General features: G+C 37.6%; 1 protein-coding gene across 2 annotated transcripts in view; it reads left to right on the top strand.

The window, feature by feature from the left end:
• Positions 1-12,681, top strand: part of slc8a3 (solute carrier family 8 member 3) — a 79,953-nt gene that overhangs the window by 16,665 nt on the left and 50,607 nt on the right. The window lies entirely within an intron of this gene.

The following is a 12,681-nucleotide window of genomic DNA, read 5'->3' as shown; positions in this document are numbered from 1 at the left end:
GAACATTTTTAAGTGTACTGTAAGTGTTCAGATAGTATTTGGGGCCACTAATAATGTAGTGGGATGTAGTTGAGGAGTTGTGAGATGGTGTTTTATGTTTGACACCAATGTATGTTGAGTTGGTCTTGCTGGGTTGTAATGGCTGTAGTAGGACATATTTGCCGAAATACTTTTTTTCCTTACTGTTTTCTGTCAACTTTGTAAATGTTTTGTGACTTCCAATATAAGTGATCTAAAATATAATAACTATTACATAAATGCATAGATTTTCTCTGTTTTAGCATACACACTCACTCCGTTGAGGTTTAGGGAGAGTTTCTGAGATTTCTCTCAGGAATGTTGGTGTTTAATTAATTCAGTTCATTCATGTGAGATTTGAAAGAGATCCAGTAATACGGTAACAGAGAGAAAGACATGTGGGGTGCTGGTCCAGATATGCTGCTGGGTATTAATAGTTCAGTAAGAATATTCACAGCATATTCCTCATGACACTCCAACCCACCCACGGTCTATATGTAAGAGAGTATGTAAGTAGCTGACAGATGCCCATGGACTTTTTATTTTCTTGTGAATTAACATCAAAATGTTTGTTTCTAATCTATATTTAAATGCAAGGCAATGTGTACTGTTACTGTCTGTCTATGTTAAATCACTTTTGTTTTTTATTTAAAGTGGTCTTGTGGTGAGACCAATGAATTTTTAAACTCCAACTATTGCATGTCTTCCCTAAATTAATATGAGATCATAAAACATGCATCATAATGAATAAAATAGTTTAAGCGGAGTATAGCACATCACATTGTAGGACATGTCAACTTTCCCAAAGTACTGTATTTCATGTCAACTACCCATTTGATGTACGTTTAAAGGTATTACAGTGTTTAAAAACTCACTTAAAGGACAAGTTCAGTATTTTACACTTAAAGCCCTTTGTTTCTGATGAAATTGAAAGGTTTAGATTAAAATTTTGACACATGCTGCTGTCCCGAGAATGGTTGCATAGGTGCACTGGAACAATCTAAATGCCTAAAACGCATTAATGCCTAAAATGCATTAAACTTTAGTTTACAAAGACGTGAAAATCACAGAGTGGTCTGGGGTGTTCACTGATATGCTCACACAAAAATCACTGCAAAAGATGCTTTCCAACAGGTTTTATCAGGTTTTGACTTGACTTGGGACAAAACTTATGATAAAACCTGTTGAAAAGCATCTTGCAACGACAGAAACCGAAAATTTTTGGGACAGCAGCATGTGTCCAAATTTTAATCTTAACCGTTCTATTTCATCAGAAACGATCTTAAAACAAAGCTTTAATGGAGTAGTTCACTTTTGAAAAAAACTTTTGCTGATAATTTACTCACCCCCATGTCATCCAAGATGTCCATGTCTTTCTTTCTTCAGTCGAAATGAAATTAAGGTTTTTGATGAAAACATTCCAGCATTTTTCTCCATATAATGGACTTCAGTGGGAACCAAACGGTTCAAGGTCCAAAAGACAGTTTCAGTGCAAACTACAAACTGTTCAAAGGGCTTTAAACGATGCCAGACGATGAATAAGGGTCTTATCAAGCGAAACGATCGCTCATTAAAATTTGTTTTAAAAAACGCGTTCATGACTCTCCTGTTCAAACTCGTTCATCAAAATGAATGAATCTTTTTTCAAGTCATTTGGTTCATTCAACGAACGAAATGAACGAATTGACTCGGAAGCAGATTCGTTCATTTTGATAAACGAGTTCAAACAAGAGAGTCACGAACGTGCGTCACAGAACAGAGCAAGATGACCATTTCAGCTTATAAAACTTAAACTTTGTTTTTGTTTTGTTTTTAATGAGCGATCGTTTCGCTTGATAAGACCCTTATTCATCATCTGGAATCGTTTAAAGCCCTTTGAACAGTTTGCAGTTTACACTGAAACTGTCATTTGAACCTTGAACAGTTTGGTTCCCATTGAAGTCCAGCATGTGGAGAAAAATGCTGGAATGTTTTCATCAAAAATCTTAATTTCTTTTCGACTGAAGAAAGAATCACATGGATATCTTGGATGACATGGGGGTGAGTAAATTATCAGCAAAAGTTTTTTTAAAAGTGAACTACTCCTTTAAGTGTAAAATATCGAACTTGTCCTTTAAGTTCTGTTCCTTGTCAGTCATATGAGTGTTTCTCATGGCTTGGCATTTTCTTTTAATCGTGTTTGATAATTGTACAGAAAATATTGTGTGTGTGTGTGTGTTTCAGTAAGATTTTTTTTTAAAGAAATTAATAATGATCAAATGTTACAGTATAGACATTTACATTGCTATCATTTTGAACTTTCTATTTATAAAAAATAATGTCAAATTTATTGTGTTCACTAAATTATTAAGAGCAACTGTTATCAACATTGATAATAATTAGGGATGTCCCGATACCACTTTTTCACTTCCGATACCGATACCGATGCCGCACCTTTGGCTTTTGCCGATACCGATATTAGTCCGATATATTTTTTTTTTTCGTGGTCCGACGTGCCGCAGGGTGGTTTATAGGTTTAACTTTGTGAAAGACAAAACAAACACAAACACAAAAGTAAACATAATACATATCTTTGGAAAGCTGAGAAACTCGTGATTCGAACGACGTAAACCATTTTAAGATACAATCAACACAGCGGGCACAATCTGTCTCTTTGTCAGACCACCAACAGCCAAAACAAACCAACACAAACTGGAAGAAACTCACCAATTAGCCATCTGTTAGTCCACATTCCAACAAAAATGGTTTGGTTTCACTGTAAAGCGTCCATACAATCCAATTTGAAGAAGTTTTTAGTCCAAAACAATTGTATGAATAAACATCCATGGAATGTAAATAGTAGCATTTCGCGTTAGCCGACAGCGCTATCACAACTTCGACGCACTAATGCTACGTTCACACCGGACGCGAATAGGGCGTCAGGCGCGAATGATTTCAATGTTAAGTCAATGCAAAGACGCTTTACGCGCGTGAAAAATTCCTGCGGCGCGAATGAGGCGTGGAGCGCGGCGCGGAAGACGCGAATACGCCTCATTCGCGCGTCAAGTTGGCGCGAATGGCGCGAATTGAGCGTTGTGCATTCACGCGTTTGACGCGAATTCGCGTCTGCCGCCCGAGTTGAAAAATCTGAACTTTGGCGTGAATTCGCGCCGCGTTAACCAATCAGGAGCCTAGCTGCTTGCTCACGTGGTGAAGTGTCTGGATGCTTCAATAAATTATTTTGTTAATATGACTAAATGCATGGTGGGATTATGCACAACAAAGCAAATGTTTCATCACTTAAAACATTATTTCTATATGGAGACATGTTCATTTTGTATTGAATGTTATTCATTCCATATCTAGAAATAGTATTATGTTGTAAAGACAATCAACATTTGTGCATAAATTCGTGTCTGGACGTGAGAGAGAGAGAAAAAAAAAATCACAGGACAGGTTAATAACTTTTGAAGGCTGGCTCTATTTATTATCAAAACAAAAATAAATGACAGCTAGATTAGATGGATGAGGGGCCGGGCGAGGGTGATCCTCGCTCAGATGCGGGACAACAGGTCATCAAACTGGGCGCGTGACAGGCGGAAGTACCGCTGACAGCGGCCGTCATCCAGCGCAGCTCCTGGAGCGAGCGAATGGTGAAACTCGCCAAACGGTTCGGCTCCGAAGGGTCCGGTGGACACAAATATACGGCGACGATGATCCCCACGCCGCTGTTCTGCTATCCAGAGTAAATACAGAGCGGTAACTCTCTTGATGAATGCTCGGTCGACATAAAAACAATGACCGCCAACGGATTTTGATTCTGACGCGCGTCACGCGCGTAAATTTCGCTTCAAACTTCTGACAGTTTATCTATCCAGTTGCAATAGAGAATGAAATGACGCTATTTTCTGATAGCCAATGAATTTCTGAAAAGACTGAAATGCAGCTTTTGTTGGTGGAATCATCCGATTACATCAGAATCCGTGCGCAAAGCGAGAGTGATTCTCTGCGTGCGTGTGCGTAAACACAACAATCATCACGTGACAGGCTGCGCCGCTAAACTGGATATCGCTCATATTTTTTTCTCCCCTCCGATCTCCGATCTAGCGTTCTGGGCCGGTATCGGCGCGATACCGATGCCGTGGATCGGATCGGGACATCCCTAATAATAATGATAAAATATTTCTTGAGCACCAAATAGGCATAATGAAATAATGATAATGAAAGTGTTTTCAGTTTTAAGCAAATGATCTGCAACTCAGTTCGACTGACCAAATTTAGACATGAATGTGTCATTTCTGCCACAGTGTTTTACATACTCCTTAATTATTAAAGATACAAAAAAATCTATTGAAAGTCTACTGGGAATAAAAATCTGGGGGTGCACAGACAGATTGCTTGTCATTGCAAACTTGTGCAAGTAACAATGCATCCAAACTCTGTAAGTGGTATCATGTCTAGAGAGTGACACTTCGGCACTTATGTTGTACCATAAAATGGGATTAAGGTATCGTGACAACCCTAGAACACGAATAGCAGGCACCATTCCTCAGTGACGGTTGAGTCAATGGACTGCTTGCAGAGAGAAAGTTGAGTAAAGACATCTGCATCTATCATAACCAAGCACCTGCCATTGCCACCAACAGGGTTTAAATCACTGGCTCCCTTACCAATGCACCAACTAACTAGATTATATGGATTATTATATCTCTATCTCTCTGCTTTGTAGTAGGTTTCTGGAGTTTTATGTCATAGTGACCCCTTTTCACTAACCATTAACCCTTTGGAGTTAGTGACACAAGATGAGAGACAAGGATAGAAAGATATTTAGAGAAAAAATGTAACTTTGTTTTTACTGTGTATACATCATTGTATGAGTTTGAGAGTGTGTACATATTGAGAGTGTGTACATAGTATGTATGTGAAAATATGTAGTGTGAGTGTGTTTATGAGTGTGTATGTGGTCCTGGAAAGCCTACATTGTGGGCAGGGCCGTAAATAATTAATATTGTGACATAGGCAAAATACATTTTTGGCTCCCCCCAAACACTGCAAACAAGACACTCTTCTCTGCTCCTCAAATACATAAAACATTAGCCTTTCTATATAGTGTTTCTTGTGTAAAGAAAACACTGTACTTGATCAATCTTAACTTATGTTTGCATTGCAAACAAGCAGAGATGGTCTAAAATAAGCAGCACTTACATTCAAGATTGAGGTATTCAAGATTTTATTGAAGAGTAGTGTCTGTGTTTGTGTGTGTGTGTGTGTGTGTATGTGTGAGTGTCGGGGTTCTCCTTCTCGGCTGGTGCTTGTTATATTCCCATGATGCTGCATGCAGCACGATGCACCAGAATACACCAGGAACCAATTCTCTCTTCTCTCTCTCTCTTTCTTTCTCTTTCAAGTATTTTTATTTCAGATCACCCGGACTCTTTTTCTGGCCCAGTTTTTTTTAAGGCTTTAATTTATTATAACAACTTACTTATGTTGATTGGTAGTAATGCAGTTTTTGTGAGTGGAAAGCTTTATTTGAGTTAAGAATTTCCTAAGATTTGAGTTGTTGTATTTTCTGACTATGTAATTTGAGTAGATGAAATGCAAGTTACTATGTGACTATGTTTAGAAACTAGTTTTTGAGTTAGTAGCTTGTAGTCTGGTTAAATTACTACTGTTTGCTGTAAATATAGTCACTTGGAGTTAAGTATTTTATTATTGTGTTTTGTGTAGAGCCCGACTGATAAAGGATTTTGAAGGCTGATACCGATACAAATATTTTTTGGTTTTAAAATCCGATATTCCGATATATCGGCCGATATTTTTTATTTATTTTTTTATTTCAGAAACGTGCAACAAAACATTAACAGATTTCCCTAACATTAGTTATTTGTAGTTATTTATGAGTTTTAAATGTTTAATTGTAAAATTGTAAAACATACATTTTCAATATAACAGGCCAAGGAGAGATGATGCGTCTCATTGCTATAACTGTCACACGCTATTAAAGAAATACTTCAGTCACATTGTCAAAAGTTAAAAGGACAGTCAGTCAACTACACTGTAACAATGTAACGTAACTATTACTAGCTAGTTCCGCTTCACTCTCCGCTTATTTAACAGCAGCAAAACTGGACATGATTGTCACAAATTTTGTCATGCTTATTTGAGTTAAGAGAACTGATGGGGATGATCTTTGTCTAAAATGCCTAATATCGGCCGATAATATCGGTCTGGCTCTAGTTTTGTGTATAATTCACACGCACATATTTTTAAATAAAGAATATAGAATATATAAAGTCACTGGAGTTTGTGTGTTCGTAGTTTTAATTATTGTGCATGTAGTTCAGTCAGCATTTGGTCGAAGGATGAGAGGAAAGCAACAGTAGAAAGAGGATCTGTATCAGTAGCCTTCTCCTCTGATTCTTTTCTGCCCTGGTTTTCTGTCTCTCGCCTCCCTTTGGGCTTTTTTTATATATATATATATATATACAAATCTGCAGTTATAGCAGAGCTCCACAGTGTAATGAATCATTTAGATAAAGTAAACATTATTAATTCTTTATGATTAAATAATAAGTGCTAGAGAATATGTTTTGGTTTCTTCATAGAACCACATCTTTAGACAAATATATCAGGAGTAGTTCTGCCATTATGAAGCTGTCACAGTCTGTCTTGTCCCCCGCCTCTTCACTACACTTCCCAACATCCCTCATGTTTTTGCACCTGCCTGTCATCATCGTTGTCACCTGTGTCTTGTTAATTATCATCGTCTGTCTCCTGTTTCAGTTCATCAGTGTTTGTATTTAGTTCCTTCAGTTCCGTCTGTAGTTAGTCATGTTTAGCGTGTGTTATCCTGCCTGAAGTTTGTAAGTAAAAGTAATTGCATGGGAGCTCTTGCCTTTTCGTCTTCTTCTCCCTGCACCACGCTGTGACAGAAGCTTAATAAGCAGAGAGTCTCCTGTCGTGAGGTCTTTGCAAGTGTTTGGCTAATTGGCTATTTAAAAAGGTGTTCATCATGTTTAATGTACCAATTTTGTTTCTTGCCTATACTTTGCTAGCCTGACTACGTCAGACTTCCTACTTCTGCTAATTTCGTTTCGCTCTGTGTACGAAGCAAAGTGAAGTAGCAGCGTTTGGTATTACCAGGCTAATACTTTGCCTAGTTATTTGCACACTTCACAATAAGTCAACACAGGTCATAAAACCTGTAGAGCCCAGTCATGTAGCATTTGAGAATTGTTTTTAACTGACCACTGATAATTCTGTCTGACACAGTTGAGGGAAAGCATGCAAAACATTGTACTGCCAAGGATCTAAGATCATATAGAGGGACTGTGCTTGTCTGTGTAAATATGAGTTCACTTCACTCTTGTTTTACTACATTCACTCCAGACATCAGCTCGAACATCTTAGTGACTCCTGTGAATGGAAAAATTCCTTGTAACCGAGAGTGAGAGAGCAGATGAGGAAAGCAGCTTGAATAATGGATTGAACAGCAAAGAGGATGAATATATGATGTAAATCATAAATAAATTTGGATTTCAAGGAATTCTTCATCCAAAAGTGAAAGTGCTGTCTTCATTTACACCCATATGTCGATCCAGACCCCTATGACTTTTCTTTTTCAGTTTTCTGTAAGTAACAGACTGCAATTGAAGTATCAGTATTTTTATCAGTATTGGCAATATTGACCTTTAATTGTACTTATTAAAAGAAGATAAGTGGTATTGTCCATGCCTAATGCCCAGGAGGAGCTGCGTTGTGGCAATGTGTGTGTATGTTTGTGTTTTTCTTCAGGGCTCCAATTTAATATGCAGTAGTGTTAATTCAGTTTGATCCTACACTGCTCATCTCTCTCTATCTTGAGCCCTGTCGGACAGGACCAGTATTCCCTGAGGTGGTTAGCTATTTTTGTGTTTGTGTTTGCAGGCATACTTTGTGATTTCAATCCTATCAAAACGAATCTGTTTTTCTCACAACTTTGGTAAAGAGGAAATTACCTACTCTTTTTGAGCTAACGTGGTGGTTCTCTGAGAAATCCAATTCCTTTTGGACAGGAATGTCACTGATTGAGGTTGATACTTTCAGTACCCATCTAATTTATATTATTATGGACCTACAAGTACTTTTCTAGGGTGAAATATCAGGCGGTGGTTTAGTACTAAAATAGGAAATTAAATCAACTAAAAAAAAGTAAATTAATCAAGGAGAGAGCATGGGCTGCTCAGAACAGAAACTCATGATCATCAACTTAATTAGTTCTTTCTCTTTTCTATGCATATATTGCAATGTTATGCAAACTGTTTTCTATTTCAATTTTAATCATGTGGTGGTATTCATGAATTTTCATTATTAATTTAAATCATCATATACTGATGATTTGGTGCTCAAGAAACATTTCTAGAAAGCAGTTGCCTGTGGCAGTATTTGTGGATTTTTTTCATGTGAGATGAATGATGAATGATGAATTATTTATTTGAAATAGAAAAATCTGATATCAATGTAAAGGTCTTTACTGTCAATTTTGATCAATCGAATGCATCCACACATTCATCAGCGAGTTTCATTGACATTGTGACCACTGAGCCGTTATAATTAACAAAGAGACGGTGGAGCCCTTTGGAATCCCCTTTGGAATCTCAAGACAGTTCGACTGAACACTGGCAGTAACATTACAGACAGGGATCGATCAATGAAATGATTACAGCACTCTCCACTGTGAATCAAAATCCTATCCGTAAGAACCCTCTACAGCCATTTTCTGCTGAAGAATTGCTGATTAAAGACATTGCGAACAAACACACTGCGACTACAGTATGAGCATTGCATTGATCAAACCAGTGGTGCACTGGGTCTAAAGATCCAGTCTCAGCAGCACAAAGCTCAATTCTGCTGTAATTCTGGTTCTGATGTTATTAGACATGAGTCAGGTATCTCCCTCTCCATCCCATAAGTAGTTCCCATGGTGATGGCCACCTGTAGGCAGGGTTCAAAATTAACTTTCTTTCACACCACACAGTGTTAGAGACCATACATATTTTGAAAACTACAAAGACCATAATAACTTTCTGAAAAAATAACACACACACACACACATATATATATTATATATATATATATTTATATACAGTATACTGTGTGTGTAGATATATACAGTATATATACACACACAGTATATGATAGAGTCCATGCTCTCCAAAGCTGCATTTATTTGTTAAAAATACAGTAATATTGTGATATATTAGTAGAATTTAAAATGTAACTCTTTTAATTATTTTAATATAGTTAAAATTATTTTATTTCTTTGATGGCAAAGCTGAATTTTCAGTATAATTACTTTAGTCTTCAGTGTCATATGATTCTTCAGATATCATTCTAATATGCTGATGATTTGCTGCTCAAAAAACATTTCTTATTATTAATAATTTTGAAAACAGATGTGCTGCTGAATATTTTTGTGGAAACTGTGATACACATTTATTTTCAGCATTCTTTAATTAAAGTTCAAAAGAACATTGAATGAAAATTAATGAGTATATCATTTATATATTTAAACTTTAGGCTTTTTTGGTGTCAGCTTTTTTTTTTTATTTGAATCTTATTCTATATATCATCACTACAATAAATTTAAACAATGTATCATGCAGTACCAGCCGCTGGAGAGCAACCATTTTATTTGCTTGCCAACTTGAATTTGGTACTTAGCGAGTGTTAATTCGGACCCTGGCGGTAGGTTACAGGTTAATCAGAGGGTAATAGCGCAGCCCCTCACAGTTGAATATAGAAGTGGCCCCATATGAATCTCGGCGTCACGCTAGTAGCTAGCTAAGCATGTTATTAGCGCCACTAGCACTGACCACCCTGGGCTGTAGGTTCCGGTCTATTGTTAATAGCCGCCAGTGGAGTCTTGCCTGAGGTGAGCTCCAGGAAACAACACTAACAAGAGTAAGTTATCTTGTATAGACATTTTCACACACAATCATATTGAGTGTGTTAGCATACCGATTCCAGAAAGTATCTTGGAAGGCTGGCGTGTGTATGTGTGTGGAGCCAGAGCTTTGCTCCTTTTCAGCTGAAGAAAGCTGTGTCTCCTTGGCAACCACAGAGAGCACGAGCTCGCAGGCATGTGCGTGAACACAGTGTGTGTTTGTGTTTGCGTTGAGTCAAATTAGTCTGTGAACGTGTATCTCTGGTTGTGTGTGTATTTGCCCATCAGTGCAGACATGCATGCTCTCGCACACACACACACACTCTTTTCACTGCAGGGTTTATTTTTAGCACGTGTCTCTTATATAATCAGGGTGACACTGGGGAGAACAGAGACTCTCTCCCTCTCCTTCCTCCTCACTCTTGGTTTGGATATCTGTGTGTGTTGTACGCAGATGAGACAGAGGTTTTCTTAGTTGCATATTTCTGGTGCAGTAATGATGCTCGAGAGTGTCTCTGTGCCTGCAGGTCTGAATTACTCAATATAGACGAAAAGATACTGCATAAATAAAACCAAAATGCCTGGAACACCACAGACACACGACACTACGCCATTCGCAAGGCGCATGGGGGAGGAAGTCTATATGCAAGTTTATATTAGTTTTTAATTAAATTGGTGTCCGTCAATCATTTCAGGGCCTAATGATATTCCACTTTATGCCAGTGTTGTTATTGTTAACTAAAACTATTCAAATTGTGTTTTATTAACTGAAATAAAGTCGAAATAAAAAAATAAATATTAGATGAAAAACTTTAACGTTAAAGCAACACCAAGTAACTTTTCCTCTCTGGTCGCCCTTCAGGCTGGAAGCGGAAATGTCCATTAGCGCTGTCGTAAATAATTTAGCCTACCGCATCCTGCTGTCACACGCACGCACATGCTCTCTGTTTATCCAGCACCGGCTTTGGAAATATGATGACAATTCAAAAGCTCCCTGGCTGTTAGGTATCTTATGCCTGGTTCAGATTACACGATTTTAGCCCGATTTTGGCACGATCCGTTTGACGTAGGGAGTTGTGGGGATTCGTAAATGACAAGATTCGATCGTATCATCTCGTATAGTGTGTCATAGTGGGCGACAACCTACGTCGCGTCTGCGATGCTTCACGACATCACGACAAAAAGACTTGCATTTTTAATTTTTTTAACGGTTGTCCACGACGGTTCCATCACATGAGGTTGACCAATAGGACTACAGAAGCTTTTCCATACACAACTTTCAAAAAATGGCGAAACAAAAGGGAGACGATGGTGCTAACGTTAAAACTAAAAGTAAAAATATATAAGAAAACAATATTTTACCTCAAGTTCTCTTTGGAGGATTGACAGCCCATACTGTCCTCTTCGAGCAATCCAAGAACGTGTCCATTGTTGGGTTTTATCTGAACACAGGACAGCCAATACAACACTCACTGCTTCATCCATAGTTTGTTTACGTTCGTTTCCGAAAAGTCACTCTTTACTAGTTTCGCCTTCTCGATGACATCACGCGCGCCGGTAAAGACGGCATGCGATGACTGGTCAGGAAGCAACGTGTAGTCTGATATGTGTCTTGTCCACGACACGACAAGATTTTAGGAGTCAAAATCGCGTAATCTGACACAGTGACTATCGTAACAGACAAAAAAATATCATGTAATCTGAACCAGGCATTACAAGTAGTTGTAGTCTACTGTCAAGTAAGTTCCACCTATCGGCAATTGTAACACTTGCTGTAAAGCTAGTCTAAAATTTGTAGTTTTCTTATGGCTGATTTGGACTACAGAAACGCGGCCTCATCTGGCTAAATCTTTAATCTTAATTAGTGTTGCTTTAATACTTTTTTTTTTGCCTTGGCAACTATCGGAAATAGTTTAAATTGAAGTACTAGTTTTAAAGCTGATATATATATATATATATATATATATATATATATATATATTTAAAGCTAAATCGAAATATATAAAATCACATAAGAACCACATAAGAACATTTCTAAATTAAAATGAAAACTGAAAATAAAAGCTATTCATTAATAAATACTTCAATGGTAAATAAATAATATAATCACACTACTTTATGGCACTGTGTATTCAAACACATTTTCTTAGAGTATGTTTACTCATTAACGATACACTTACAACGGAATTTTTTTTTTTTTATTTTTTTTTTTTACGTACAGACGAGTCGACAATCTTGAAACGATTCCTGTTCACACGGATCCGCGAAAATGGCTAAATGCACTGTATTATTCATGCCAGACCAGTAGTTGGTGATGTCATTTAGTAAAGAAAAACGATGTGCCTACAGACTGAACACGTAAAACTTGCTAAACTTGCACTTTGAAACTCATTTTCAAAAGTGTGCGTTTTTAGGCACAAAAAAAGCTGTTGTGTTAATGAAGCTGTTGTGTTTTCCATTTTTAGTTGAAAAGGTGTTGTGCAAATGGACCCTTAAACTTGACTGTAAATCAATGGGAAAGTTGTTACCCATATGGTCTGTCTCCTATGTTTTCATTGTGTTTTTGGTTTAGTCCTGTGACCTAGTTTTCCCCAGTCTGTTTAATTAGTTAAAGGAGGGAGAAGAACGGACCCAACAGAAAACAGCATGGCCTCACCTGCTGTACTGTTATGCCTCGAGCAGGAGCAGTAAAGCCTTGAGGCCCACATCTGCGGATTTCTCTACCAGATGAGTCTAACGGACTTCCCCATTGGCTC

Source organism: Pimephales promelas, chromosome 11, assembly GCF_988280905.1.
Source record: "Pimephales promelas chromosome 11, fPimPro1.hap1.1, whole genome shotgun sequence".
NCBI classification, from domain to species: Eukaryota; Metazoa; Chordata; class Actinopteri; order Cypriniformes; family Leuciscidae; genus Pimephales; species Pimephales promelas.
Note: the sequence above shows the minus strand (reverse complement) of the source record. Positions and strands in the feature narration are given on the sequence as shown.